General features: G+C 39.7%; 1 protein-coding gene across 4 annotated transcripts in view; it reads right to left on the minus strand.

Annotated features, from left to right (window-relative positions):
* Positions 1-23530, minus strand: part of LOC140738627 (uncharacterized) — a 231818-nt gene extending 208288 nt beyond the window's left edge. For 3 of the 4 annotated variants that reach the window (XM_073066214.1, XM_073066212.1, XM_073066208.1), the window contains exon 1: positions 23378-23530. The gene's annotated coding sequence lies outside the window, so the exon portion shown is untranslated. The remainder of the gene's footprint in view (positions 1-23377) is intronic. The other variant, XM_073066209.1, reaches the window with a different exon arrangement.
* Positions 23531-26583: the final 3053 nt, after the last annotated feature.

A 26583-nucleotide genomic window follows, 5' to 3' on the forward strand; every position in this document is an offset into this window, starting at 1 on the left:
GTAGTAAGGAAGGCAAATGCAATGTAAGCATCTTATTTTGAGAAGACTAGAATACACAAGGATGTAATAGTGCTAAGGCTTTACAAGTCATTGGTCAGACCACATTTGGACTGTGTGAGCAGTTTTGTACCCCATATCTAAGAAAGTACTGGCTTTGGAGAGGGTCTAGAGGAGATTTATGAATATGATCCTGTGAGTTAAAGGGTTAATATATGAGGAGCATTTGATAGCTGTAGGCCTGTACATGCTGCAGTTTAGAAGAATGACAGGGAATTACTGAAACCTACCAAATATTGAAAGGCCTAGATAGAATTTACGTGGAGGGAATGTTTCCAATAGTGGGAGAGTCTAGCACAGCCTCAGAACAAAAGGACAGAGAAGGTTCATTAGAACAGAAATGAGCAGGAATTTCTTTAGCCAGAGGGTGGTGAATCTGTGGAATTCACTGCCACAGACAGCTGTGGAGGTCAAGTCATTGGATATATTTAAAGCAGTGGTTGATAGGTTCTTGATTAGTAAGGGTGTTAATGGTTACAAGAGAATGGGGTTGAGAGGGAAACTAAATCAGCTATGATTGAATACTAGGGCAGATTCAATGTGCTGAATGCTCCATTTCTGATTTATTCCTTAATATAGTCGTCTAAATCACAATATTCTGTAAAAATATTTCAGTTTCAATTTGAATAATCTACAGCATCTAAAATGTCTCCTGGATTTGTAAGATTTTCTCCAACTTTTATCAAATCTCCTTCCATCAGTTAGATTTATTTTGAAAACAGAAATTCCTTACTTGAAAACCTTCTTGAGCCTGCCAATATCCTCACTCTACCTCTCACTATCCAGTTGTATTGCAGGATTAAATTATATTTCTATGTTGTTTGTTTTCTCCAGATTGCACTGTTTCACATAGTATTGTTAACATCCTCTTCAGGTAACCTATAAGGAAATATTTTCTTTCCCTAATCTATGATCATCTGTTTAACTGAATTGCAAATAAAACTGCATCTCTGTTTTTTCCATTTACTAACAAAAGGAATGGGTCCAGTTGTGTTAATTTAATCATTTCCTCAATGTATAATTGTTAAAATTCCATCTTCCATTCTAGCAGCATGTACCACTAACACAAATAATTTACACCACGGCATTTATTAAAGAACAGAGCACAAACTAGAAATGTCATGTAAATGTTAGCTTTGAGTAACTGAGACTGAATTCTTTGCACTCAAGCCCCACTCAGACCTTATCCAATTAATCCAAGTCAATATTCAGGATAGCACTGAGCGAATGGTGCACTTACAGAAGTAATTTCTTTTGGAAGAGATTATAAATCAAGACTGAAGAAAAAGATGACACAACTACACGGGGACCACTTTATTAAGTACACCTGCTTGTTAATGATAATATCTAATCAGCCAATCATGTGACAGCAACTTCATACATAAAAGCATACAGACATGGTCAAGACATTCAGTTGTTGTTTGGACCAAACGTAAGAATGGGGAGGAAATATCCTCTGTGACTTTCTCTGTGGAATAATTATTGGTGCCAGATGGAAGGGTTTGTGCATCTCAGAAACTGCTGATCTCCTTGGATTTTCACATAGAGTTTATAGATTAATGGTGCCAAAATCCAGTGAGTGACAGTTTCTGTGGGCAAATCACCTTTTTAATGAGAAAGGTCTGAGGAGAATGGCCAGGCTGGTTCAAGCTGACAGGAGGACGACAGTAACTGAACTAGCCACATGCCACAACAGTGGTGTGCAGAAGAGCATCTCTGAACTCACATGCACACATGTTAAACATTGAAGCTGATGGGCTGCAGCTAAAGACCACAAACATACTCTCAATGGCCACTTTATTCGGTACAGGAGGCAGCTGATAAAGTGGCCACTGAAGATATATTACATGAGCTGCAAATTCCTTCCATTCCTTTCACCAGTATTCCTCTCTCAGCCATCTGCTTGTAAATAAACTCTCTGGATCTTGTGTAGTATTTCAAAGTCCTTGAGACCTCTTAGTGCCTCAGTATATCAATCAACATAAGCAAAAACATCACCAAACCAGGACATCCTCTCTCCTCCCTCATTCCCATCAGGCAGAAGATACTAACGTCAGAAAGCTTCCATCCCACTGTTGTAAAACTATTGAATGGTTCCTTAAGATAGACTTTTGAATTCACGGTTTACCTTCTTATGGCCTTGCACCACTGAATTTTCTCTGTAACTGTAACCTTTTATTCTATGTCCTATTATTGCTTTCCCTCGTACTATCTCAATGCACTGGTAAAATTAACAGATCTCTATGTATTACATGCAAAACAATATAACAATGATAAACTAATTTACCAAGATGTCTGGGCTTGGCTTTCTCAGAGCAGGGGTTTTCAACCTTTTTTGTTGTTGTTCCTTTCTGAGCCTGATGGCGCATCAGGCAGCAACCTGGCTGATTCCTTGGCATTTGTCTGTTTTCTTTTTCAAAACGAGGACAAGTTACTAGCTCGATGCTCAACCCAGCTTGAATGGAAAATGGGCAAGGAGAGAGCCAGATTCGAATCCAGGATCTCTTGCCTCAAACTCTGGAGCAGATGCCACTACACTAACGGCCAACCCTTTTTGTGCCATGGACCAATACAGTTAAGCAAAAGGAGACTGTGGATCCCAGGTTGGGAACCTCTGGTTTGGAGCAAGTGTGGCTCAAGGTAAAATGAATAAATACAGTCAGAAGTATGACAGCTTTTAGGGACAAAGCACATCTTTTGGCAGATGGAACAATGGCCCCAGAGTTAAAGGCAAAATAAGCCAGTGGATGGATGATGAAAGGGTTCTTATCATAATCAAAAGCTGTCCACCCAAAAGGGTGATTAAAGAAGTTTCAAGATTACTTAGAATGGAGGCTGTGCACAACAGTGGGCAAAGATTGTAAGAGTGGAGTTCAGCCACTTCCAATCAGCCAGAATATGAGTGATGGTCTGAATGGTGCAATCTGTGCAGTTTCTGTGCCATAAAGCTGTCAGGAGCTGACATGCTCTGAAGATCTGAAAGGCCCTATCTTAATCCAAGGTCTTTCATCTGATTAGAATAACACTACTTAATGATTATCGTTATTAACATTATATGGTCACATCACTTAAATCTGCATGTTATCAAAACAAAGTACATATTTACAGGCAACAGTTACCAAATGAGATATTCTACACCAAGCAAGATTGTCTAGAGAAGGTTATTTCAATAGTCAAAAATCTGTACAATTCTTGATTAGACTGGAGTACTGTTACTTTAACAGATGCTATTTACTTCACAAATAGAACAGATATCATTCTCACCAAATCATATTTTGCAATAATCCTAATCTGCATAAATATGATCATATAATTCTCTTCTGTGATCACAGGGCCAAAAGGGAAAGGTTCTGTGGCCAATAAACCAGCAGTGAGTTTCTTCTAAAAATGACAATCAATCTCACTCCAGATTCTTTCTCCAAAGTCTTGTAATTTTTTCCCCTTCGTTCAATTCTTTAAAGAATTATGGTTTTCAAAAAGAATGTGACTCTTTTCGAGTCCAGTTCAAAGAGGAATATAATGAAGTGCCTGAAGTCATCCTTCTGAGCAATTCACCAGATCATTATTACATTACTGAAAAGATTTTTCCCACGCCACATTTCTTTGTTGAGCCCATCACTTCAAGTACATGAAGCAACCACTCTGATAAAATAATATGTATTTTATTTTAAGTCATCAGCTTGTGCTTATCATTTGATAGCTTAATTTTATTCCACCACTATTAGTGTCAATGTCAGCAACTTTCAACAACTAACAATTATTGGTAACCAGTTCTGCCACGTTACCTCATTGTTAACACAGTAGTTCCTCATAAAATAAAATCAATAGGCTCACTCTTCCATCAGACTCACAACTTGTGAAATGGATATTATAAATAGCAGGAATGAGGGGGAGGGATGGGGGGGTGGGAAAGAGAGAAGGGAAGGAGGATCCTTCTACCATAGCAGTATTTTTTATTATACAAATGTTGTCAAAGCTGGGCTTGTGGAATTTTAGTAACTAATATTTCATTGTAAATTATTATTTTGTAATAAAAGGTGGGAGGAGTGAAACTGAAGTCATGGTGTAAATCCTGTCACACTGACCTTACATTAAACTGTAGATTGAGACTCCTTGGAAAAATCTAGGATACCTTACAAATACTACACAAAGATGGCACTAGTATCAGCCTGAATTACTCAGGTCAACACTGAATTAGCAGCTTGACATACTCCAAACTGCACAGCGCTTGTCCACTGTACTTGTTTATAACTTCCTTACTCAGTATTTCAGCCTACAAAAATTATATTTCCTTAACGGAAGGTATCAACACAACGACCTCTCACTCGATGTCAGCAAAACCAAAGAGCTGATTATCAACTACAAGAGGAGGAAGCCTGAGGTCCATGAGTCAGTCATTAGGAGAATGGAGGTGTGAGGCGGTCAGCAGCATTAAATTCCTTGGTATCAACATAGTATAGGTTCTGTCCTGGGAACAGCACATAAATGTCATACATAAAAGACAAGCCAGTGTCTCTACTTTCTCAGAAGGTTGTTTAGATTTGGTGTGTCACTCCACTCTTCAAGGGAGGGCAGGAAATGGCAAGAAATTATAGACTATTTAGCTTGACTTCAGCGGCTGACAAGATGTTAGAGTCACTTATTAAGGAGAAGGTGTCAGGGTGCTTGGAGGCAGATGGTAAAGTAGGCCAAAGTCAGCATGGTTTCCCTAAGGGAAAGCTTGCCTAACAAATTTTATTTTATTTTAAGTTTATATTTAATTTAGAGATACACAGTGTATCAATGACCAATTAACCTATGAACTGGTCATGTCTTTGGACTGTGGGAGGGAACTGGAGCACAGGGAGAAAAATGACGCAGTTCACAGGGAGAGACTACATAATTGCTTTCCTCAAGGGTTGTGTTGGGTCTGCTACATTCCACATTATGTATTCATGATCAGGGTGATGGAATTGACAAGTTTGTGGACAAGGTTGAGGATATACAAAGATAGATAGAGGGGCAGGTAGTGTTAAGGAAACATGGAGTCTGTGGAAGGACTCGGAGAGATTAAAAGAATGAGCAAAGAAGTGGCGGATGGAATACAGTGTTGGGAAGTATACGGTCATGCACTTTGCTGCAAGGAGTTGAGGTTTAGGGTATTGTTTAAATGGGGAATTAATTCAGCATTTATTAATTAGGAATACAAAAGGGACTTGGGAGTCCTAGTGCATGGTTTCCCTACAGGTTAACTTGCAGGATGTATTTGTGGTAAGGAAAGCAAATGCAAGGTTAGCAAGAGGACTGGAATAATAAAGCAAGTTTATAATACTGAGGCTTTATAAGGCATTGCCTAGACCACATTTTTGGCATATTGTGAGCAGTTTTGGGCACCATATCCAAGAAAGAATGTGCTGGCATTGGAGAGGGTCCAGATAACATTCATGAGAATGATCCGACGAATGAAAAAGTTTAAGTACGAAGAGAGTTTGATGGTTCTGGGCCTGTACTCACTGGAGTTTAGGGAAAAAAAAGGGAAGGAGGATCTCCTTGAAGACAACAGAATATTGAAAGGCCTGTAGAGTGTGGATTTGGAGAGGATGCTTCCATAAGTGGGAGAGTCTTGGAGCAGAGAGCAGAGCCTCAGAATAGAGGAACTTCCCTTTAGAATAAAGATGAGGAGGAATTTCTTTAGCCAGAGGATGGTGAATCAGAATCAGATTTATTATCACCGGCATGTGATGTGAAATTTGTTAACTTAGCAGCAGCAGTTCAATGTAATACATACTTTAGCAGAGAAAAAAAATAAAAATAATAATAACTAAATTACATATATTGAATAGATTTAAAAACATGAAAAACAGGAATACTGTGTATTAAAAAGGTGGAGTCCAAAGATTCAAAGTCCATTTAGGAATCAGATGTCAGAGGGGAAGAAGCGGCTGCTGAATCGCTGAGTGTGTGCCTTCAGGTACTTCCTACCTGATGGTAACAGTGAGAAAAGGGCATGCCCTGGGTGCTGGAGGCCCTTAATAATGGACGCTGCCTTTGTGAGACACCGCTCCCTAAAGATGTCCTGGATACTTTGTAGGCTAGTACCCAAGATGGAGCTGACTAGATTTACAACCTTCTGCAGCTTCTTTTGGTCCTGTGCAGTAGGCCCTCCATACCATACGGTGATGCAGCCTGTCAGAATGCTCTCCACAGTACAACTATAGAAGTTTTTGAGTGTTATTTATTGACATACCAAATCTCTTCAAACTCCTAATAAAGTATAGCATAATCTATGGAACTCTTTGTCACAGACATCTGTAGAGGACAAGACAATGGGTATATTTTAAATAGTGGATGATAGCTCTTTGGATTAGTAAGGGTGTTAATGGTTATAGGGAGAAAGTGCGAGAATGGGGTTGAAAGAGAAAATAAATCAGCCTTGATGGAATGGCAGAGCCTATTTCTGCTCCTATGTCTTATGGCCCTATTATCATTTTTGAAAATCAGTCCCCACCATTGAGTTTATCTACATATAGCCCTGCTACAAGAAAGCTGCATTGATCAACATAGGTCTTCGCATCCAGACCATGCACTCTACTCACTTTTATCAGCAGGCAAGAGTACAGAAGTCTTCGCTGCTATGCCACCGGTTCAGGAACAGTTACTACCCTACAAGCTGAACCAGTGTGGATAACTTCATTCAGTATGACACTGAATGGATTCTACAACTTTGGTATTTAATGTAGTTTGAACAGTTTTGTGTTCAATACTTAACACTACTGCTTATTTTTGTGCAATTATGATCCTAGTGTACAAATTGTTTTGTGTATATGCATATGTGCATGTTCGTCTGCATATATGTTTAGCTGCACATGTGTGTTGTGCATTTGGAGTCGTATTTAGGTTAGATTATTTTGCATTTTATATATCGTTTTCATAACAACAAATTTCTTGTCCGAGCCCAACTCCCACTTTAGGTCAGGGAATCCATTGACAACTGCCTTCATTGTACTTGCACTATAATTTTTCTTTGGAAAACAGCCACTATTAATTATTTAAAATTCAACTAATAAGCTTGCAAAATGCATCCAGTATGTTTGTAGAGCTTCGGACTGAAGCATTCCACTGTCATTCATGATTGACATCATGCTTACTGCAGGACACACCGATTTGTTGCAACATGCTGTTCATGCCACACATTTCTGTAGCATTCTGAAAAGAAAGGTGTCTCAAATAACTCTAGAAATTGCAATGCAAGTTGTTTGGGTCCTTGGGTAAAGTGTAGAGTCCCACAGTCCAAAGACGTACTGGTAATAGTACTGGCTATGGTTGTTGTAAATTGCCCTGTGGTTAGGCTAGGGTTAAATTGGGAGTTGCTGGGCAGCAGAGCTTGAAGGGCTGGAAGGGTATTTCACGCAGTATCTCAACAAATAAATAAATAAATAAATGGACTGCAATAGAGTTAGTGCATAGCTTATGTCTCCCAAAGACACTTGAAAACTGGAGGCAGTAGGACAAATTGTGTTTCTCTCATAAACTAAAGTGAAGCAATTTACAGAGGAAGATTCAAAGAATGTGGCTACATGAGGCAAAAGTAATCAGTTCTATTGGAGTAAAGGGAGTGTGGACGAGAGCTTAATGGATGTCAGTGAAGCAGCAACTATATGTGGGGCCGCACATTAGATGAGATCACCAAGGTAGAGTTGAATGAACAGAGGAATCTGAAATTGAAGGCAACTCAGTTCAATTCATAATAAACACAAAGTACACTGCAGATGTTGTGGTCAAATCAACACGTACAACACACTGGAGGAACTCAGCGGGTCGGGCAGCATCCGTTGACTACTCGTTTCAACGGATGCTGCCTGACCTGCTGAGTTCCTTCAGCGTGTTGTACCAGTTCAATTCATCCTGTCCGTCCATTCCTCATCAACACTGCACTCAGTGGAACAGTAGCGTAATGATACCACAGTACAAGCGATCAGAGAGCAATTCCACCACTGTCTGTAAGGGGTTGGTACATTCTCTCTGTAACCAATGTTTAAAGATCTTTAATCTTATGATCTATTAGTTCTAATTGGTTTATTGGATCTTTGCCAATTATTCCAATCCAGCATTCTCTGATTCCACTGCCACGTGTTCAATTCTAATTCAGTACTGATTCCAATCTGGTAATACTCTCTCAATAGTCATACAGAACCTCAGGTGGAAACATAGAGTTATCTAAGAGTGAGACTCATATTCACTAATCTACACATATAATAATAGATAAGGTAGGAGGTGAATTGCAGCTATTTTTGCTAGTATCCTTAAACTAGTCAGTCACATCCCTCCCTCAATAATTGATTGACACTAACAATGACTCCAGCAGCAGTTATCTGCAATGGCTTTCCACAGAATCAAGATGACTGGACTTAAAATTGGGCGTACTATGCTTAATTATTCCTTATATTTTGTAGGAAAACATCACTCTGGGGTGTGTAGGTTTTGTTATCATTATGAAACAGCTGAACACATTTTGTTTTTTTACAATGTGAAGCATGCAAGGTTGAAAGAAAGCAAATGCAGGCTTTTAATGTTTTTAAGTGAAAACTAAGTCACGGAAGTGACTAATTCAATTCACAATATTGTTTTTCATTATTTACCAATTATGGGGCATTTGGGGACAATTTAGTTTTCATTTGTTAAAGAACTAGGTGTTATATTTCCCAACTCTACACCACACGCTAGTCCAGTTGGTGGCGGTAACACACCTTTAAGCTGGACTGCCAACGGCCATTAAATGGCAGAAGTAGCAGAGAGAAAACAAAGATAAATCTAATCCAGTAGGCTTGCCATATGCATACTTTTGTAACTCTCTTGACATCGGTACCCCAGTGAGAGCTTCTGGCAACAGAGGAACTGACAGCCCAGGTGGAATGGTTTCATAAAGGGCTTGTTGATGTAAGTGTGCAACTGGGGAAAAAGCAGGGGATTTTTATGAATCATACAAAATATTTGTACAAAATTTAGGGAAATAATGAAACTGTTCCATAATTGAGAGCAGTTACTTCCCCTCAGAAAAGTTGAGTTCATTGGTAGATAACCATTGAAATGCAATAAATTTCTATTCCAGCAGCTGAAGAAACCAGTTCATTACCTCCTTCACAGGTCAACCAAGTTAAAGTCTGTCCCGAGCCTTATAGGCTCATCAGGCCAGTGCCTATGCCGGTTTCCATGGCACAAAGCAACTAAGATTCCCCCCGCCCCAGATAGGACGCCAGTCTATTGCAGGGTTAACCACTAGCATTTTGCCGGTACCCATTTTCAGCTGGGTGGACTAGAGCAATGTGTGGTTAGATGCCTTGCTCAAGGACACAACACACTGCCTCAGCTGGGGCTCAAACTCACAACCTTCAGATCGCTAGTCCAACACCTTAACCACTTGGCCACGCGCCACACAGATCAACCATCCATTATCAATAACATCAACATTTGCCTCTACTTATCCTCCTTTTCCAACTGAATTCAAAAGGAAGATCTGCTTTAAATAACACACACATGCACAAAAAATACTGGAGGAACTCTACAGGCACAGCAGCATCTATGGGGAAAAAAATATAGTCTACGTTTTGGGCCAAGACCTTTAAATATGCATGTTAACATTTATCATGATTAATCAAAAAAGGTAGAATAATAGACAATTGGTGTAAGCATTGCCATAGGCAGGATGATCCAATAAGTGTACATTGACAAGAACATTATGTACCTACCAAGTATTGCTACACTATCAATTTGTCATCCACTTGAAACCTTTTAAGCACATGACTCACTACCTAAGAGAGTAATTACTTGAATGTTATTCTTAAACTAGGATCGTTAAAAATGCAATTAGCTTGCCAGCTGGTGAATCTTTGGACCAAATCGTAAGTGAGTACTAACTGGGCAACTGAATTCCTGTCCTAAAAAGAATTAACATGTAGGCTGGATCTTTGCTGTGAAAGTAGTGAATATTAACAGCACTCATTATGAATAGTGTGTGACTAGCCCAGTAACTTCAAAAGGGTTGCTCATTTCCTCTTGCTGGTTAATTTGTGTATTTCTCCATCTGCCTCACACTGGCCTTCACATTAACATTTGGTACTCACTGGTTTAGCACAATAATTGCCACTTTACTCACTATCCAATGTTAAATCTGATAGTTAACAGTTTAAGTGTCTTTAACAATGGAGTTATTCAATGGAATTAAAAACAAATCTCATAGAAAATGAACATAAATTGCTAAGACCTCAAACATCTAGCAGCATGTAGTTATGTTAGAAATATTTAAAATTTCAAAGTTTACATTTTAATATCTTTGCTTTTAATTCTTGTTCTCCTTTTCCTTTTGTTTTATTTGGTCCCCCATTGTAACTGAGTTGACTTTAACACCCTTACCTCCTGAATCATTCATCTGATTTAATCTCAGTCTGTTAGTTATTCAAGTAGGTCTCTGCTGCTATTGTCCAATCCATTCCCTCCTCCCATGAATTAGACTTCCTTTGTTTTTTTTGGTTTCTAATAAACAGCAAATGATGTCTCATTTTAGTCAAATGACACACATTGCTGCTTGACTGTATCAAGTGTATTGCACAATAATAAAAAAAGAGAAACTTTGATGCAGAGGTTAATATTTCTTGGAGTAGGCAATGAGTATAATGTAATCTTTTTCCATTGGTGTGCTATTCTTCAACCAGTGTCAGGTAGCCACTTGTATTCAGTGCATGCCTGTTACACATTCAAATGAGTTTTCATATAAAGAGGTGTTGGGAAATCCTGACATTTGATGATGTAATATCTTAAGGGATGATTGTAAATGTAGGTCAGAAATTACTATTCATAATCCATGTTGAATGAGATTGTGTGTCATTGTGCCCAATGTTTCAGTGATGGTGTTAACACTTCATAAGCCTGCAAGTAAAAAAGAGCTGACAATGGGATATGATATGATTAGAACCAAGTTGGAGGCTCTATTTAATATTTTCATTAGAAGGTCTTGATAGAGGAAGGAGATCATGTTTGAATGCTACCTACAGACTGAGCAAAGTGCAGCATATTCCTATAGAATTAAAAAATTCATTACAATAAAAATAACCAAAACCACATTTATTTTACACTTCCTAAGACTAATTATAAGGCAGGAATGAAATGCAGATTACAGTTTAGAATCCATTGCACATTTCTTACTTGAAATGCCCATTTAGCCTATACAAACATGAACTTGCACTTCATGTTCCAATTGGTTCCTAGAACTCAATGCCCACAGTAAACTCCCTGAAACACCCAGAAAGGCAACATACATTAGCAGCTGATTATATGTCTGTACTTGGTCTTGTGCTCAATTTACATCCATCTAAGGAGTTCAGAGCAACTTGGCAAATCTCCCCTCTCCTGCTCGATCTTTCCATAACTGCCTCACAGAAAAATGCTTGCTCACATTTGATTAGCATTTAGAGGTTTTGACTTTGATCTGTCAAAAAAAATTGGAGTAAAAACCCAAAAAAGGAATGTTAACAGAATATTATGTTACTTTATAAATGTCTGCAAACCACTAATTGCATATCTTTTAATAGTGAACCAGATAACTTCTGCCTTTACTATTCTGTGACTCAATATTTTTGGAATGTTGAATGTACCTTGAACATTACCAGAAAATGTTTTATGGTATGTCAAATGCTTTGAGAGAAAGCAGAACATAACGTACAATGGCCTTTGGTAAATGAAAACTTGTTACCACTTATGGAAATTGAATATTCAGTACTCTTTATGTACGGATTATGCTTCTAATGTTTGAAATTGAGTTCGACTATGTTGCTCAAGGGTTACACATCAGAAAGAATGAAAGTAACAGCATTGTATTTTCGACTCATTTGTTCTGCTGATTTCAGTCTATAGATAGTGAATTCCAAAACACAGGAATGTAAAGCTCTTGATGTATCTTAAAATGTGGCTTTAAGAAGGATTGCTTCAGATGTCTGTATTAAGTTCACTGAAATCTGACATCAGAGTCGGTGGTTTGTCTGTTCCGTAGCAGAATCATTACTTGCCTATAACGATCAAGGGAGTATGTTCAGTCTTCAGCAATGGGCTATACATGGACAAGGATGTGGTCAAAATCTTCCTGAACAATTGCAACATTCCCACTGACATGTGCAAACCTAGCCCACAAGGACAAGCGACATTTGAGACTGTATAAAGAACTTGTACAATTGTTTTCGTAGCCTTGACATGTTGCAGAAAATTTTACAAGAAAACAATTATCAAAAGCAGCACATAAAAAAATGCTGGAGGGACTCAGCAGGTCAGTCCCTATGGAAATGAATAAACTGCTGATGTTTCGACTCTCCTTCAAGACTGGAAAGGAAGGGGGTAGATGCCAGAATAGAATGATGGGTGGGGAGGAGGGGGAAGGAGAATAGCTGGAAGGTGAAGCCAGGTGGATAGGAAAAGTAAAAGGCTAGAGAAGAAGGATTCTGATCGGAGAGGAGAGCGGACCTTAGGAGAAAGGGACTCGGCCCAAAACAGCGACTGTTTATTCACTTCAATCAATGCTGCCTGACCTCCAGCATTTTGTGTGTGTCAACTGGATTGCCAGCAGACTCTGCAGACTTTCTCGTGTTTATGAATTACTTACAAAATATTGTAGTGCAGGAAACATTGAGACTAATTTGTGTGGAACAAAAGCCCACTAACAACATTGAAATTATCACCAGGTATTCTGCTTTAGTGAGTAATTAACATTTACTAGGGCAGTGGTTAACATATTGCTCTTTATTCAACTTATGCTATTGAACTTTTTTAGACCAAGTATACCGCAGCATGTTCAACGATGCATCAAAACGTGAGCATACATTGTGCACAGATCTATGCTAATATGAGAGGGCATAATGTTAAGGTGAGTGGAGGCACAGGGAGGATGTCACAGGCAAGTTATTTTACACAGAGAGTAGTAAGTGTGTGGTAGAGCCAAATCACTAGGGACATTTAAGAAATTCTTAGATAGGCACATGGATGATAGGAAAATGGAGGACTATGTGGGAGGGAAGAGTTGGATTGATTTTAAAGTAGGTTATAAAGTTGACGCAACATTTTGGGCTGAAAGGCCTGTACTGTTCTATGTTCAAATCTCCTTAGTGTGTCACACATCCACAAACACTTGACTCAGAGATATAAATGCTGCCATGAAGCCAAGGCCTACTCTAGCACCAGCATGCTCCCATTTAGAATGTATACTTGTCTTGTCAATTTTCCTTTTCTTTCCCACTGGATCAAGAATGAATTGCATACACATTGGCTTTATGGACATTGGGATGACTGAGGAGGCCAAAGTGGGAGCCATTGGTTCTTCAAAAAAGCAGAGCGGGGGAAGGTATGTGGGCAGTTTCTGTGATATCCTTCTGTCATTTACACAAGGCTACTATGCATTCTCTTTGCAAATATTTATTCCTCAATTAACCCCACTAAAGCAGAGTCATCATCATCATTATCTGCCACTCATATGAACTGGCCAATCATGGTCTCATGACCATGATTGTTCTTGGCAAATTTTTCTACAGAAGCAGTTTGCTATTGCCTTCTTCTGGGCAGTGTCTTTACAAGACGGATAACCCCAGCCATTATCAATATTCTTCAGAGATTGCCTGCCTGGCATCTGTGGTTTCATATGTGATATGCACCAGCTGCTCGTATGACCATCCACCACATGCTCCCATGGCTTCATGTGACCGTGATAGGGGGCTAAGCGGGTGCTACACCTTGCCCAAGGATGACCTTCAGGGTAGGGTAGCAGAGGGAAGGAATGCTTTTCACCTCCTTTGATGGAGATGCATCTCTACCCCACCACCCACAAAGCAGAGTACCTGGTGATTTTCTCAATGTTGTGCTCAAATTATCTCCAATGTTTCTTCATTACAATCCTTGATAAGAATTATTTGGCTATAAAATATCTGGTGAGGTGCCAAAAACTTACCTGCTGGAAGAACTCAGTGGGTCAAGCATCATCTGTGAGAGGAAAAGAGCTATGGATGTTTTGGGTCAAAATCCTGGGGATGGAGAAGTAATGTGGCCAGTGTAAAGAGGAGAAGTGTAGGGGTAATTGGTGAACTGAGGAGGGGTGTAAGATGACAGGCAGTTAGTTCCAGATAGGGGAGGTAAGAGTTGTTAGAATTGGAAGACTGTCATAGGGTAGATGGAAGCAGACAAAGAGGAAAAGATGAGCAAAGTGGGAGGAGAGGGGAGTGAAGATGGGAAAGTGATGCTGAAAGGAGGTAAGCAGCAACACGAAGGCTACCAGTGCTAGATTCTGATCAGTAAAGGTGGTGAAAATGGGAACAATTAGGGGAGAGGTGAAAGACAAATGGAACCAAATACCAGAGACTTAGTGGGGTGGGGGTGTGCTGGTGGACTCGCGTGTGAACTGGGTGGATAGATCCAGGAGGGAGATGGAGATGAAGATGGGTGAATGGGTGTGGGGGTTTGGGAAAGGGGATGAAATGCAAGGACTGGAGAAGGATATTGAGAGTGGCGGGGGGAGGGGGGGGAGAAGGGGAAGGGTAAAAGGGTTATCGAAGAGTGAAAAATTCAATTTTCATTCCATTGGATTGTAAATTAGAGAATACAAGGCATTGCATCTCTTGTTTCTGTTGGGCTTCAACTTGGCAATAGAGAAGATCAAGGTTGGACAAGTCAATGTGGGAATGGGCAATGGAGGTAAATGGTCTATATCTGGGAACTCCCAGGTTACCTTTCTGGACGGTACGTAGGTGCTCTGTGAAACAATCACCGAGTCTGTGTTTAGTCTCACTGATTTAGAGGAGGCCACATTGGGAGCACTGAATGCAGTAAGCAAGGTTGGAGCAGGCACAGGTGAACCTTTGCATCATGTGGAAGAACTGTTTAGGTCCCTGCATGCTGGTGGAAGAAGATGCCAGCATCTGCACTCCCTCTTTTCCCCAAAAAGCACGATACAAGAGCAAGTTCTTTATTCCCGCAGGAATATCATCACTCCTGAATCACAACCCTGGCTTTTTGCTGGATTGATAGCCCAATCTGAACCCAGCTCAAGACCATGTACTTTCGTACGCTTTTCCAAAATTCAGCCAGCTAAAGACATTGGCAGAAAAGCAGAAAGGAAGACTTGGCAAGTGCCGTACATTGTGAAAAAGAATACATTTGAAGGCACCAAGCAAACCATCCTGACCTGGATAAAGCACAGATCTGTGCTGGCAAAATATAATCCAAACAATATTTGACTAGATTATAGGTACACCTAGCCTGACCGCAGCCTGACCCTTAATGATCCCATTGCATCAGAGCCAAGTCGATTTTCTACCAAACAGCTTAAAGGGAATTTACTACATGGACGGTAATGGTTCGAGCAGCTGCCACTATTCCCTGCCAAAGGATCATGAGGCTGGGCTGTAAATGTAGGCAACACCCATTTATCACAAGGAAAAAAAACCTGAAGAAAATCCTCAGAAAATGAATAATCTTCTTGCCTATCAGAACAGAGATAAAGATAGAAGCTGCTAGAAGTATGTTAAATTATAAAAGTATATAGCTAATAAAAAGAAACATATTTTAAAGAGGGGTAAACATCTGCTTAATTTGCAAATAATTGTTAAAAGATGCTTACTACTGAGCCAGCTATAGATCAAAAGGCTCAAGAACTGTTCAAAAATGTTCAATAATATGAAAATCAAATTAAGTTTCTCTTTTTTCAAACATTCTTGCCCAGCCATTAGCCTTGATTAATGTTTATGATTTAAATCAATGCATTATTAAAAATATACTGCTCAGTTGCACGTTAAAATAGGCCGTGATTACATATAATAGGTAAATTTTCCATTAGCCAAAATTTGCATTTCAAAACTATTGACCTTAAAACTTGTAGCATTCAATCCCAACACAGCTAACAAACAAGTCCATTAGGGAGTTGCCATATTCCCCTTCCAAAATACAAACTTATTGTTTTGTATACCCTTCCTGCTTATTTTCATCGTCATGGGATGTGTCAATGCCAAAACAACATCTACTGGCCAATTCTTAATTCCCCTGGAGAAGGTGGTAATGAATGCTTTCTTGAACTGCTGTAGTCCTTCAGGTGAAGGTACTGCAAAGTGCTGAAAGTCAGAAAATAAAAAGCAGATGCTGGAATTCTGAAATAAAGGCAACAAATGCCAGAGAGGAAAAAAAATCACAAAGTTCAGATAGCACCTGTGAAGAGGGAACAGTTAATGCTTCAGGTTTGGGAGTGTTGCCGGGTAGGGAGCAGGAGGAAAGGGATTCAGTGACAAGGAAAGAACGCTGGTTTATTTCCACGTCAGAATAAGGTGTGACAGTGCAAAGATGCTGCAGTTGGAGGTGCTCCCCTCCTCTTGCAACTCTTGTTCCTCCAGGTGCAAGAGGTTAGTGGCTGCTTTGGAGCTCCTAGTTGCAATATATATTTTATTTATACTTAAACTCTGCAAAAGTTTTAGACACATATATATGACTAGGGTGCCCAAGAACTTTGCACAGTACCATACTTGTCACTGTGGAGCAGAGGGTGAGTTTGTAAATCTGGTGGGAACGGTGAGGGTGGAGTGCTGTGGGAGGGGTGTGGAACAGGTGGCAGAGAAGGAGTGCCGGGGGGGGGGGGGGAAGTGGGGTGAAGTCACACCCAGCCCAGAGACACCAGGTAAGGTCATTTGATTCTGAACAATTAGTTTATTGATCATTACTGAATGGCTCTCTGGTGCTTCCCACTCCCTCCCATCTCCCTTGCCCAACCATGTTTCCCCTCTCTCTCTGCTCCCTTCCCACTCTCAGTCCACAATAGACTCTCATATCAGAATTAGATTTATCATCACTCACGTTATGATTTTTTGTTCGCGGAATCATTACAGTACAACACAAGATTACTGCAGTAATGTGCGAAAGTCTGGGACGTCCTAGCTATATACATGAATGAGACCTTCACACATTACTGGTTATTCCTCCTTATAACTTAGTTTTGTTATGTTTTGCACTGTACTGCTGCTGCAAAGTGACAAATTTCACGACATATGTCAATGATAATAAACCTATTCTGATTCTGAACACTCGGTGAATTGAGGCAGTGTGTGTTGCAAATGGTAAACACTGCAATCTCCATCAGTGAATGGGATAGATCATCTGCAATTTCATACCTTTTTTTGTGATAGTAACAAATAGCCGGTTTAAGGAAAGTTATTTACATTTGTCCTCAGAAGCCAAAGATAGGTTGCTTATGAAATGCCAGCCTTTTAGCTAGCTGTAGTGTTTCTCAACTTGTTCCCTCTTCTCTGATTCTGTTTTACATTTGGAGCTCAAAATGTGGTGCACCAGATGGAAGTAAGAATAAAAGATCCAGTTGAATGCTAGCGCTCGACAATGGGAAGCAATAAAATTTAAGGAGTATTGAAAATTTAATGTATAAAAGATGGAGTGAAAGGAAATGTCACAATGAGCAGGTTGGAGAGCTGTTCCTGAAGTTGTAAAAAAAAGTAGATTAAGTTGAAAAGAACTGAACACTTCCTTCAGGGTGGAAAATGTGTGAGAATTCAAGTGAATGCGGGAGAATCCTCAAGTGATACATTTCAACAGTATTAAGGCCAATTAATAAACACAGCTTGTAAATTATAGGAATCGACCATAGCAGCTGTGCATTTGTCAGTATAGAGAACACTTGAAACACTGGTAGCTACTGGCAAAAATCAGTCATTATAAAAAAACTATTTTAAATTAATTCATGGACACACCTTTTCAGCTTAGAACAAAGCAGGCCATTCGTGAAGAGCAGTGGAAAATAAGCAGCAGAGAGGGATTCAACTCATTGCCCATTTAAAGGTACACTGTTATCTTGGTATTTACTAAGAAAGTAGATGCTCGGTGCTCTGAAGTGGCTCCTCTTGCTCAGCGAGGATGAGTAGTTGCATGTGTTCATTGTAACCTTTCAGAAGGCCATCCATTCATTATGTTCTGCCCAGAGCAGGTCTTGACTTAAGGCCCATTTGAAATCAGAATCAGATTTATTATCACCGGCATGTGACGTGAAAGATCCTTGATTAGGGAAGTGTAGCAGAGGGCATTTCCTCAGTTGTTTTTTCTAATCCTCAGAGTACCTTTAACTGAAGGAGGGCTTCTGCAGATAAGCCTGAAGAGACTTATCTATGAGGGTTGCAGACTTTCCAATGGATATCACACAGGCTCCGGTATCAAACCACAGAATTATTATGGCACAGAAAGAGTCTTATTATGCCTATCAAGCTATTCCTGGCTCTCTTCGGAGCAATGCAGTTGGTCCCTTTTCTCCAGCTCTCTCTCTCTGTAAACCTGAGAATTGTTCCCTTTTAAGTGTTTGTCCAAATCCATTTTGAAAGCTCTGGTTCCACCCTCCTTTCAGGCAGTGGTATCTATATCATAACCACTATCTACTGAACATGAAAACCTTTCTCATGCATTCTTCTTGTTGACTACTGACTCTTGACCATCTATTGCTGGGAATATCTGTTATCTATATACACTGACAAAGTCAACTGTTTTCAAAGTCACAATTACCAGTTTTCATTTCAATTTCTTGCCTCCAAGGAAAGCAGTCCCTGCTTCTCCCTTTTACCTATTTGCTGAAGCCCTCAACCCTGGACCACTCTACTGTATCCAAAGTGGGATTTGAACCAATCATTCTAACTCCAAAGATGATCTTCATTGCTTACTTGCTAACACAGAAGATGCTGAGCAACAGTGTTGCAAATTGTATTGTGTCCAGGAATTGTCCCGAGAGTGAGTGCAAGAGTTAATTATAGTTGAATTTCCAAGAGTATTGATGGAATTTCAAATTTCCCAGATAAATGCCTCCAGCAGCATGTAATCGTATTTCCCTTACCATTTCACCAGACCTCCACTTTACCACATCAGCTCCTTCTACAAGGTCCTGATGCCCCTACCCTTCCTTCATTTGGATGATGCTTCATGCCCTTTAAATCCAATTGGCTTGACTGATTTCTTCACTGGTAGAAACCCAAGTTCCCCTTTGGGCTACGTATTTAATGCCAGTAGTTTTGGCATTATAATGGAGGCCTCAAACCAAAATCATCTTGATCCCTCCTCATGGATGTTGAACGTATCCAGTAAGTGTCTGCTTGATTTGTTCTCCAGAAGAAATTAACAACATGTTATTTGCCAAACCCCCTAAACATTGCCAACAAAAGAATGTGACTCATAAACGCTTTGAAAGATAGGACTGCCACTGTTCTAGAACGGCGGATTTTCTTAAAGCAGAGCAGGAGGCTATAAATTTTTGAGAGCGGTCTGCCCTTTGTTTTCTGATGACTTCATTTCTGTTTTATCACATTTTTTAAACAAAATATTTAAAATATTTTCAAAGTCTCTAACCAAGAAATATCGATTGGTTACAAAGAAAGCTTAATTAGATATGATTTTTCCTAAGTCACCTGTACGATAAAAATCCCATAAAAACCCTTTCTTTTTCTTACACAGAGAACTTTGTCGTACCCATCCCTGATTGGGACAATGAAAATAACCAGCTCCCATACACCACCATTTCCATTCTGCCCTGCATTTTTGCAGATATAGAAATTTAATTCCATCCCTTTCTTTTCACTTTGTAGTGGAAGGACCCCAGCTCAATTCAAAGCTGTAAAGTGTAACTGCATCCAGAATTAATTTCAAGTAGGTTGAGATGATGTGACTAAATTAACTGTGGCCAGTTAAATAATTGCTAACTCAGTGACAATTCTTGCTTCCTCCACAGTCTATGGCATTGAGATAATATTACCACATCAGTTATGAGTATGTAATTACATCATTGCATTAGTGATTCAAGTCATTGGCAGAGAATGGGAAAACCAGCCCAGTAGTTTAACTGTAACTTGTCCAGGACTGTAGTGCAGTAACCAAGCCCAGCCACATTCAAACTAACTACACAGGCATTCTGGTAACCTCTTCCCTATATTGTATGGGGAACTTTACTTTCCCCATCACTGAAATGTTTCCAAAATCTATGGACTCAATTTCAAAGTCTTTTCACCTCATGCTCTTGATATTTATTGCTTATTTGTTTATAATTATTATTTCTTCTTGTATTTGCACAGTTTCTTGTCTTTTCACACTGGTTTACCCCCAGATGGTTTAGTCTTTCATTGATTCTATTATGGTTATTGGATTTATTGAGGATGCCCACAAGAAAATGAATCTCAGCGTTGTGTACGGTGGCATGCATGTACTTTGATAATAAATTTACATTGAACTTTGAATCAATAATCCATGGGGAAAGTCCATCAGCATTTTCTGGTACAATTGCAATCTCCTTAAATCCATGAAATACTATTCCCACATTAACTTAATTAACTTTCAAATAAAAACAATGAAGAACATAATGTGGATTTCTATTATCAAAGATATATTCAACATCAGTTGATTTTCCCAAGAACGGATTCTGATGTTACAATTTTTCTTCCTGTTTCTTGGCAAACTATTGCCCACCTCGAGATCAACCACCTAGACAGAGCACTTCTTTTCAATGACTGAATACCACACAACATGCCAACACTCAAGCAAGAGAAAGGTGAAGGAGGTGAGGACTCCATTCATTCCTCATCTTCCCCCACTATTGGGCAAAACCAAAGCAAGGTGATATATTGTCCAACTGAGCTCAAGCCTTTTATCTCTAGTTTGAGAATGAAGTATCCATGACCATTGGTCTAATACTATTAATAAATAGAGCGTAGAACCCAAGGTACATTCTCTATTTGTGCAAAGCTGCTCTGCTTCAAAAAGATAAGGATTTGTGAATATCATGAAATAGAGTGACAAGGATTAGAGAGACTGGGACTGTTCTCTTTGGACAAGAAGTGGCTGAGGGGAGATCGAAGTGTGGAGAATCTATCGGAGTGGATAGAAGGAGGTTATTCCCATTGGCAGGAGAGGTGACAGGGACAAATTAAGTGGAAGAAAGTTAATGGTGCTGAGGTAATTTTTTTAAACCCAGCATGTGGTTGGAATCTGGAATGCACAGCTGGCAGTTGTGGTGGAGGCAGGTTCCAGTAGTCTTTAAGAGGGAAGTGGCTAAAAATAGGCTGAGGGAAAAATTGCAAGGCCACAGAAATAATAGCAGTTACTAAGGTATGGAGCCAAGTTGGAAAGAATGGACTGAATGGCCCTTTGACTCTATGATAGGTGCTGATTCTACACTGAAGTAAAGTTCCATGAAACCATTCTCCCTTTTGATGTAGAGTCACGTTAAGCCAGGACCCTGATTCAGGCTCTATTTGCACTATACTTTCTACATACTAATGCACAGCAAAACTAATTCACACCAGTGGTGTAGCTGCGGTTTAAGCTCACCCTTAATGAGAAGCTGTCAAAGAGCCCGAGTTATTTCCTTTACCCTTTTACAATCCAGACTTTACACATAATTAGATTTTGTCAGTTCAGATTCTCAACCGTTTGCAAGGTTTCAGCAGTAGCTCCCTTGAGTGGAAAGTCCAGACGTCTATGCAATCCTGACTAACATCACTATCAGGCAGCTCTGATGAAGCTGGGCCATTTTGTGGTCTCTGGACTTCATTCGAATACTTTCAGCTGCCTTAGTCAAGAAGGCTCAAAACTACTACTGGAGAATTCAAGGCTTAAATCAAAGAATGCTTTCAACCTCTCTAATCAAGGAAAGATCTGATCAAAAAAGAAACAATAAAATTCAGCTATTTATGTAGTGTCCTCAGCAAGGCAAGACTGGCATTTCACGTGTTTCTTTAAAGAATGTGGGATTTATAAAGCTTATGCACGCAGAGTCTGACTTATTAAATGATGAGGCTTCTAAGCCTATGCAATTGGACAGCAAAAGTAAGGAGTAACAAATTGGTCACATGAGATTTATCAGAAACAGAATAAACAACCAGATCAGATATATCGTAGATTTTGCCACAAGGTACAATTCAAAGCTACCCACAATTCAATGTACACAATAGCATAGACCTTGTGATGTTCAGAGATGCAGTACAGTGAATTCAGAGGGCAGATAACTTGGTTTTCTTTCCTGCTACTAACAAATGAAAAAAAATCCCACAGAATTTTTTTTACAATTGCTTTCTTGCATTCCATAGGTCAAACCCATCATCTGTCACCAAGTTAAATTTGCTCCTTATAAGGCCTATAGGCATCGAGTGCATTCCCTTCATTTTTCCCTAACATGGGTTCTTTATCAGATGTGGTTCCACAGAAGGCCAGCAAATATTTAGCTAACCTTTTTACTTTTCAAAATACTGGCATGCTGCCAGCTTTCCCAAGCAAGTTAACTGAGGTGCTCACTGAAGCAGACAGCTCCCAAGTCTATGTCTCAAATCTTATCACTTCATTGTGCAGGAATCACTGTAATTCATGACTCTTCCCCCCCCCCCCCCCCGACCAGCTCCACCTTTCACTGCCACCCCTCTCCTCCCCTCCCCCTCTATCCCAACCTTGCCACCATAGCACCATTCCCAACTCAGTAGAAGTTCATCAGCATAGCATCAAGTTGGTCTGTGAAGGCACCATTCAGATACAGTACTGATAATGCAATTGTAGAAATACTTTCAAAAATTTTTTTTTAAAAGAGGCTCAGGATATGAAAAGAGATGAGATGCTGGAATGTTTAATTGCATTAAAATCAGTGAAGAAAATGCAGCGTAAAGAAAAGAAAACAAGGGACTCTAAGGAGCCAGCTCATGGGACACAAAACACTGCAGCATTCCACAAATGATGATGAACAGGTTTAAGCAATACGGAGTCTGAAATCAGATATCAACTTCAACCACAGTTTAAATTGCCTGAACATGTCAAGCTGATTAGAATAAAAATTCAGCCTCTACTCATGAGAAAGCAAAACTGAGATGCACACTAAGCATCTACCTTCAGATTAGACTCTGTTTGAATCGTGTTCCCCTGTCTGTACTCCGTTTAAGATTAAAATGCAAGATGTAATAATTTTTATGTGGATAAAAAAAACCTAAACATACTTACTTACAAATTGCAATCTTGAATGAAAACTGCCACCCGAGTTTTATATGTTAAAATCTCTTCATTGCTTGACACAAAACAAACAACCTAAAGAAAATTAGTCCGAAACTCCTTCAAAGATTCCCCCTTAAAGATTTTGTCAGTACTCCACTTATTCCTATGCAAAACCCTTCACAGTCCCTTCACAAATCCGCTATGCCTCTAATCTTCAATCTTATTCAATTGAAAGTTCAACTGAAATAAAGTTTAATCTTAATCCTGCTCAATGTAAATCTTTGAAACAATGACTGCTACACAGAATACCAGAAGTACATACCTTACCTCTGTAGCTTGAACACTGGCTGGCTTTCAAAGAATACAAGCTACGATGCAGCGGCAAGGGAAGTACAGGCAGTCAAAACACCAATACAGTTCTATTCAATAAAACTCCAGTCATGCCTAGGCCCCTCCCAAAGTCAATGCCAAGTGAACATATCTCCCCCTATGTTTACAGTTGACAACCACTAGCATGCATTGTCTGTAACTTGTTCTGCAAAGGAGCCAATCACAGGGTTTAAACCTGATTTGAGTCCAACCTCCATGCAGGAATGCCTGTCATTCCCCAGGCATGCTCAGGAAGCCACTCATCAAGAAACAAGACTAAAAACTCCTGAAAACTGTTGCTCGCTGCCAAAAATGTCCTGCAACATGCCCTTTTTTGGTTATCCTTAACAGGGCCTCTGAAAGTAAATAGTCTGTCATGTATAATCATATGAAATGCTAATCCCGGGGAAATGCATCCATTTGAGCTTTCACTTGGCTGACTGAAAAGCTAAAAAGAAGCAGTGGATTCAAGATCCACACATATTCTTTTAGCGTAACAGACAAACCAAGCTGAGTAGAGCTATGATTTTTTACCTCAGCATTTTTTTTACAGCTTATTAAAAACACATGCAAGAGCTGAAAAAAAAGTCCCATACATGTTACACGTGTGCCAATGTACTCTGAACAAATTTTTTTTTAATTCCCAAGAAATTCAGCAGAACTTTGATAGCAGTTTCATTCCTTTTGGGGATTTATTGTTAATCGCTGCGCATTTAGTACTAAAGACTGGATGATCATCATTTGCTGTCTGAGCCAAATCTGACTGTTTTAATTTACTGGAAGAGCATAGTTTTACAGTAACCCTTTAGGTGCCAATGTCTGTAACAAAAAGGCAACACACACATGTGGAATTCCTTAGCTCATTATGAGGCATTTGACGTTTCCACAACAGTCCTTGGCTTCCAAGAGATAGATGTGTCATTATCACAGCTGTGCCAGGTGACTGTGAGATGCAGCAAAGTCGTTATGAGAACAATAACAGCATACTTCAAGAGTTAATAAGACCAATTTTACCTGTCATGCATGTAATATATTTAAGGAGCATGGATGGCACAGTTTATTTTCACAGAATTTTTCTTTTAGTGATGAGCAATAAATAAATCATATAACATTTATTACTGTTCTCTCTCTTTCATGGCCATCCCAGGGACCTTACAGACAATCACATCTTTTTGCCTAGTCATTCTTACAGGAAAACATGACAGCAAGTGCATGCACGGCAGTTTCCCACAAAACTCATAAAATGAACAGTTTATTGGGTTTTTAGGAATGCTTGTTGAGAGATAAATGTTAACCCAGAACATTACGTGTGAAGGGATCGTAAGGCAGCCAATGGGCCTCATTTTAATATCTCAACGTTAAGGCAGCACAAGTTCCACAAAATGATTAGACAGCCAGTTCTCTGAAATGGGTCTTAAGCTCACAACATTCTGTTTCAGAGCTGACAGTGAGCCTTGACTCTGGAGAAATAATGATTAATTGTTACGCAAGTTCCAAATGGTAACTCGTTAGATATATGTTGTTCCACTGGAACTGTTGACTTGAAGCCAGATATCTAGAAGGAGGTGCACTGACAGTGGTGGCTGGTAGGAAGAGGCTAAGAGGAAATATTCAAGCCAGGAGCTGATAAGAAAGTGACTGGAGGGAGGTAATGGACATTGGTGGTTAATGTAGGTGTTGGTCTTGGAAGATGGTAGCAGGAGTGAGATGTTGGCCTCTTAACCCTATTCTAACACTAAGACATCTTGCAGGAGTTACTCTTCATATCTTTGAGCAACAACAGCAATATGAAGTTTTATCACAATGTTATCTTATGTACTACACAAAAGCAGGCTTGAATAAAATGTATCAAGTTTTCTTTATGAAATACATAAGATGTTTCTATAAAGACAGTTGAGACAGGATTTAAGAGCATACAGCATAGAACAGCTCAGGACAGAAACAGACCCATTGCCCCATGATGTAAAATGTCACTAAGTTCTTGGGCCTATATCAATAACCCTCCACCTCATATTCTCACATGTCTATCTAAAAGCCTCTTAAACCCTCTATTGTATATGTCTCCATTTACATCCCTGGCAGCTCATTCCAGGTACCTACAACTCGGAGTAAAAAACTTGCCCTGCACATCTCCTTTAAACATTCCCCCTTTCACTTTAAAAGCATGTCCTCTGGTATTTGAGATTTTTATCTAGGAAGAAAAATTTTGACTGTCTGCCCTATCTGTGCCTCTGATAATTTTATAAACTCTATCAGGTCCCCCACCCCATCCTCCAAAGTTCTAGAAAAGATAGAGAGATAGATGTTGTATTGATCCCAAAGGAAACAACAATGTCACAGTAGCTTCTTCATTCAGATTCGGATTCAAATTTATTCATCACATGCAAATCAAAGCATACAGTGACTTGTGTCATTTGCATTTACAGCCAACATACCCAAGGATGCGCTGGGTGCAGCCTGCAAGAGTCACCACACATTCAGTACCAACATAGTATACCCACAATGTTTAACAGAACAACACAACAGCCAAACAACAAGAGCAAAGCAAGTCCCTGTCCACACACACACACACACACAGACAGGCCTCCAAACCTAGGTCAGGACAGGTCAGACCAGAGCTGTGAGAGTAAGTGCTTCTGGCCTGTACATTTCTACCCTCTAGTGCCCATCGTTTCTAAAAGAGGTTTGAGAAAGACAAGGGGCATTTGTTAGACATACTGCAATGCTTCTGAGGATTTTAATACAGTATTAGAGAGATTAGTACTGAAGGTCATGGGTTAAGGGTGAAAAGTGAGATGTTAAAGGTAAGATGTTTAAGGGAAACATGAGGGGAACTTCTTTACTCAGAGGGTGATGAGAATGGAAAGTCTAGAATGAGCTGCCAGTGGAATTAGTGAATGCAGGGTCAATTTCAACACATAAGGGATATTCGGATGGGGGAGATACAGCTCAAGGGATTAAGCCCTGACTTCTAGAAACCAACATGAGCTCAAGAGATGCCACTATGATTTACGTAGAGCCAACAAGGTGGCAAAATGACAACACAGGGACAAAATCCTGTCACAACTCTGTGACAATGACACACGCAGCTAAAGGCAAGGACTGCACACCATTGCGGACTTCAAGAGGTAATGCAGCAGTACGGCCAATATTGCCGCC

This window comes from Hemitrygon akajei, chromosome 14, assembly GCF_048418815.1.
Source record: "Hemitrygon akajei chromosome 14, sHemAka1.3, whole genome shotgun sequence".
Taxonomy (NCBI): domain Eukaryota; kingdom Metazoa; phylum Chordata; class Chondrichthyes; order Myliobatiformes; family Dasyatidae; genus Hemitrygon; species Hemitrygon akajei.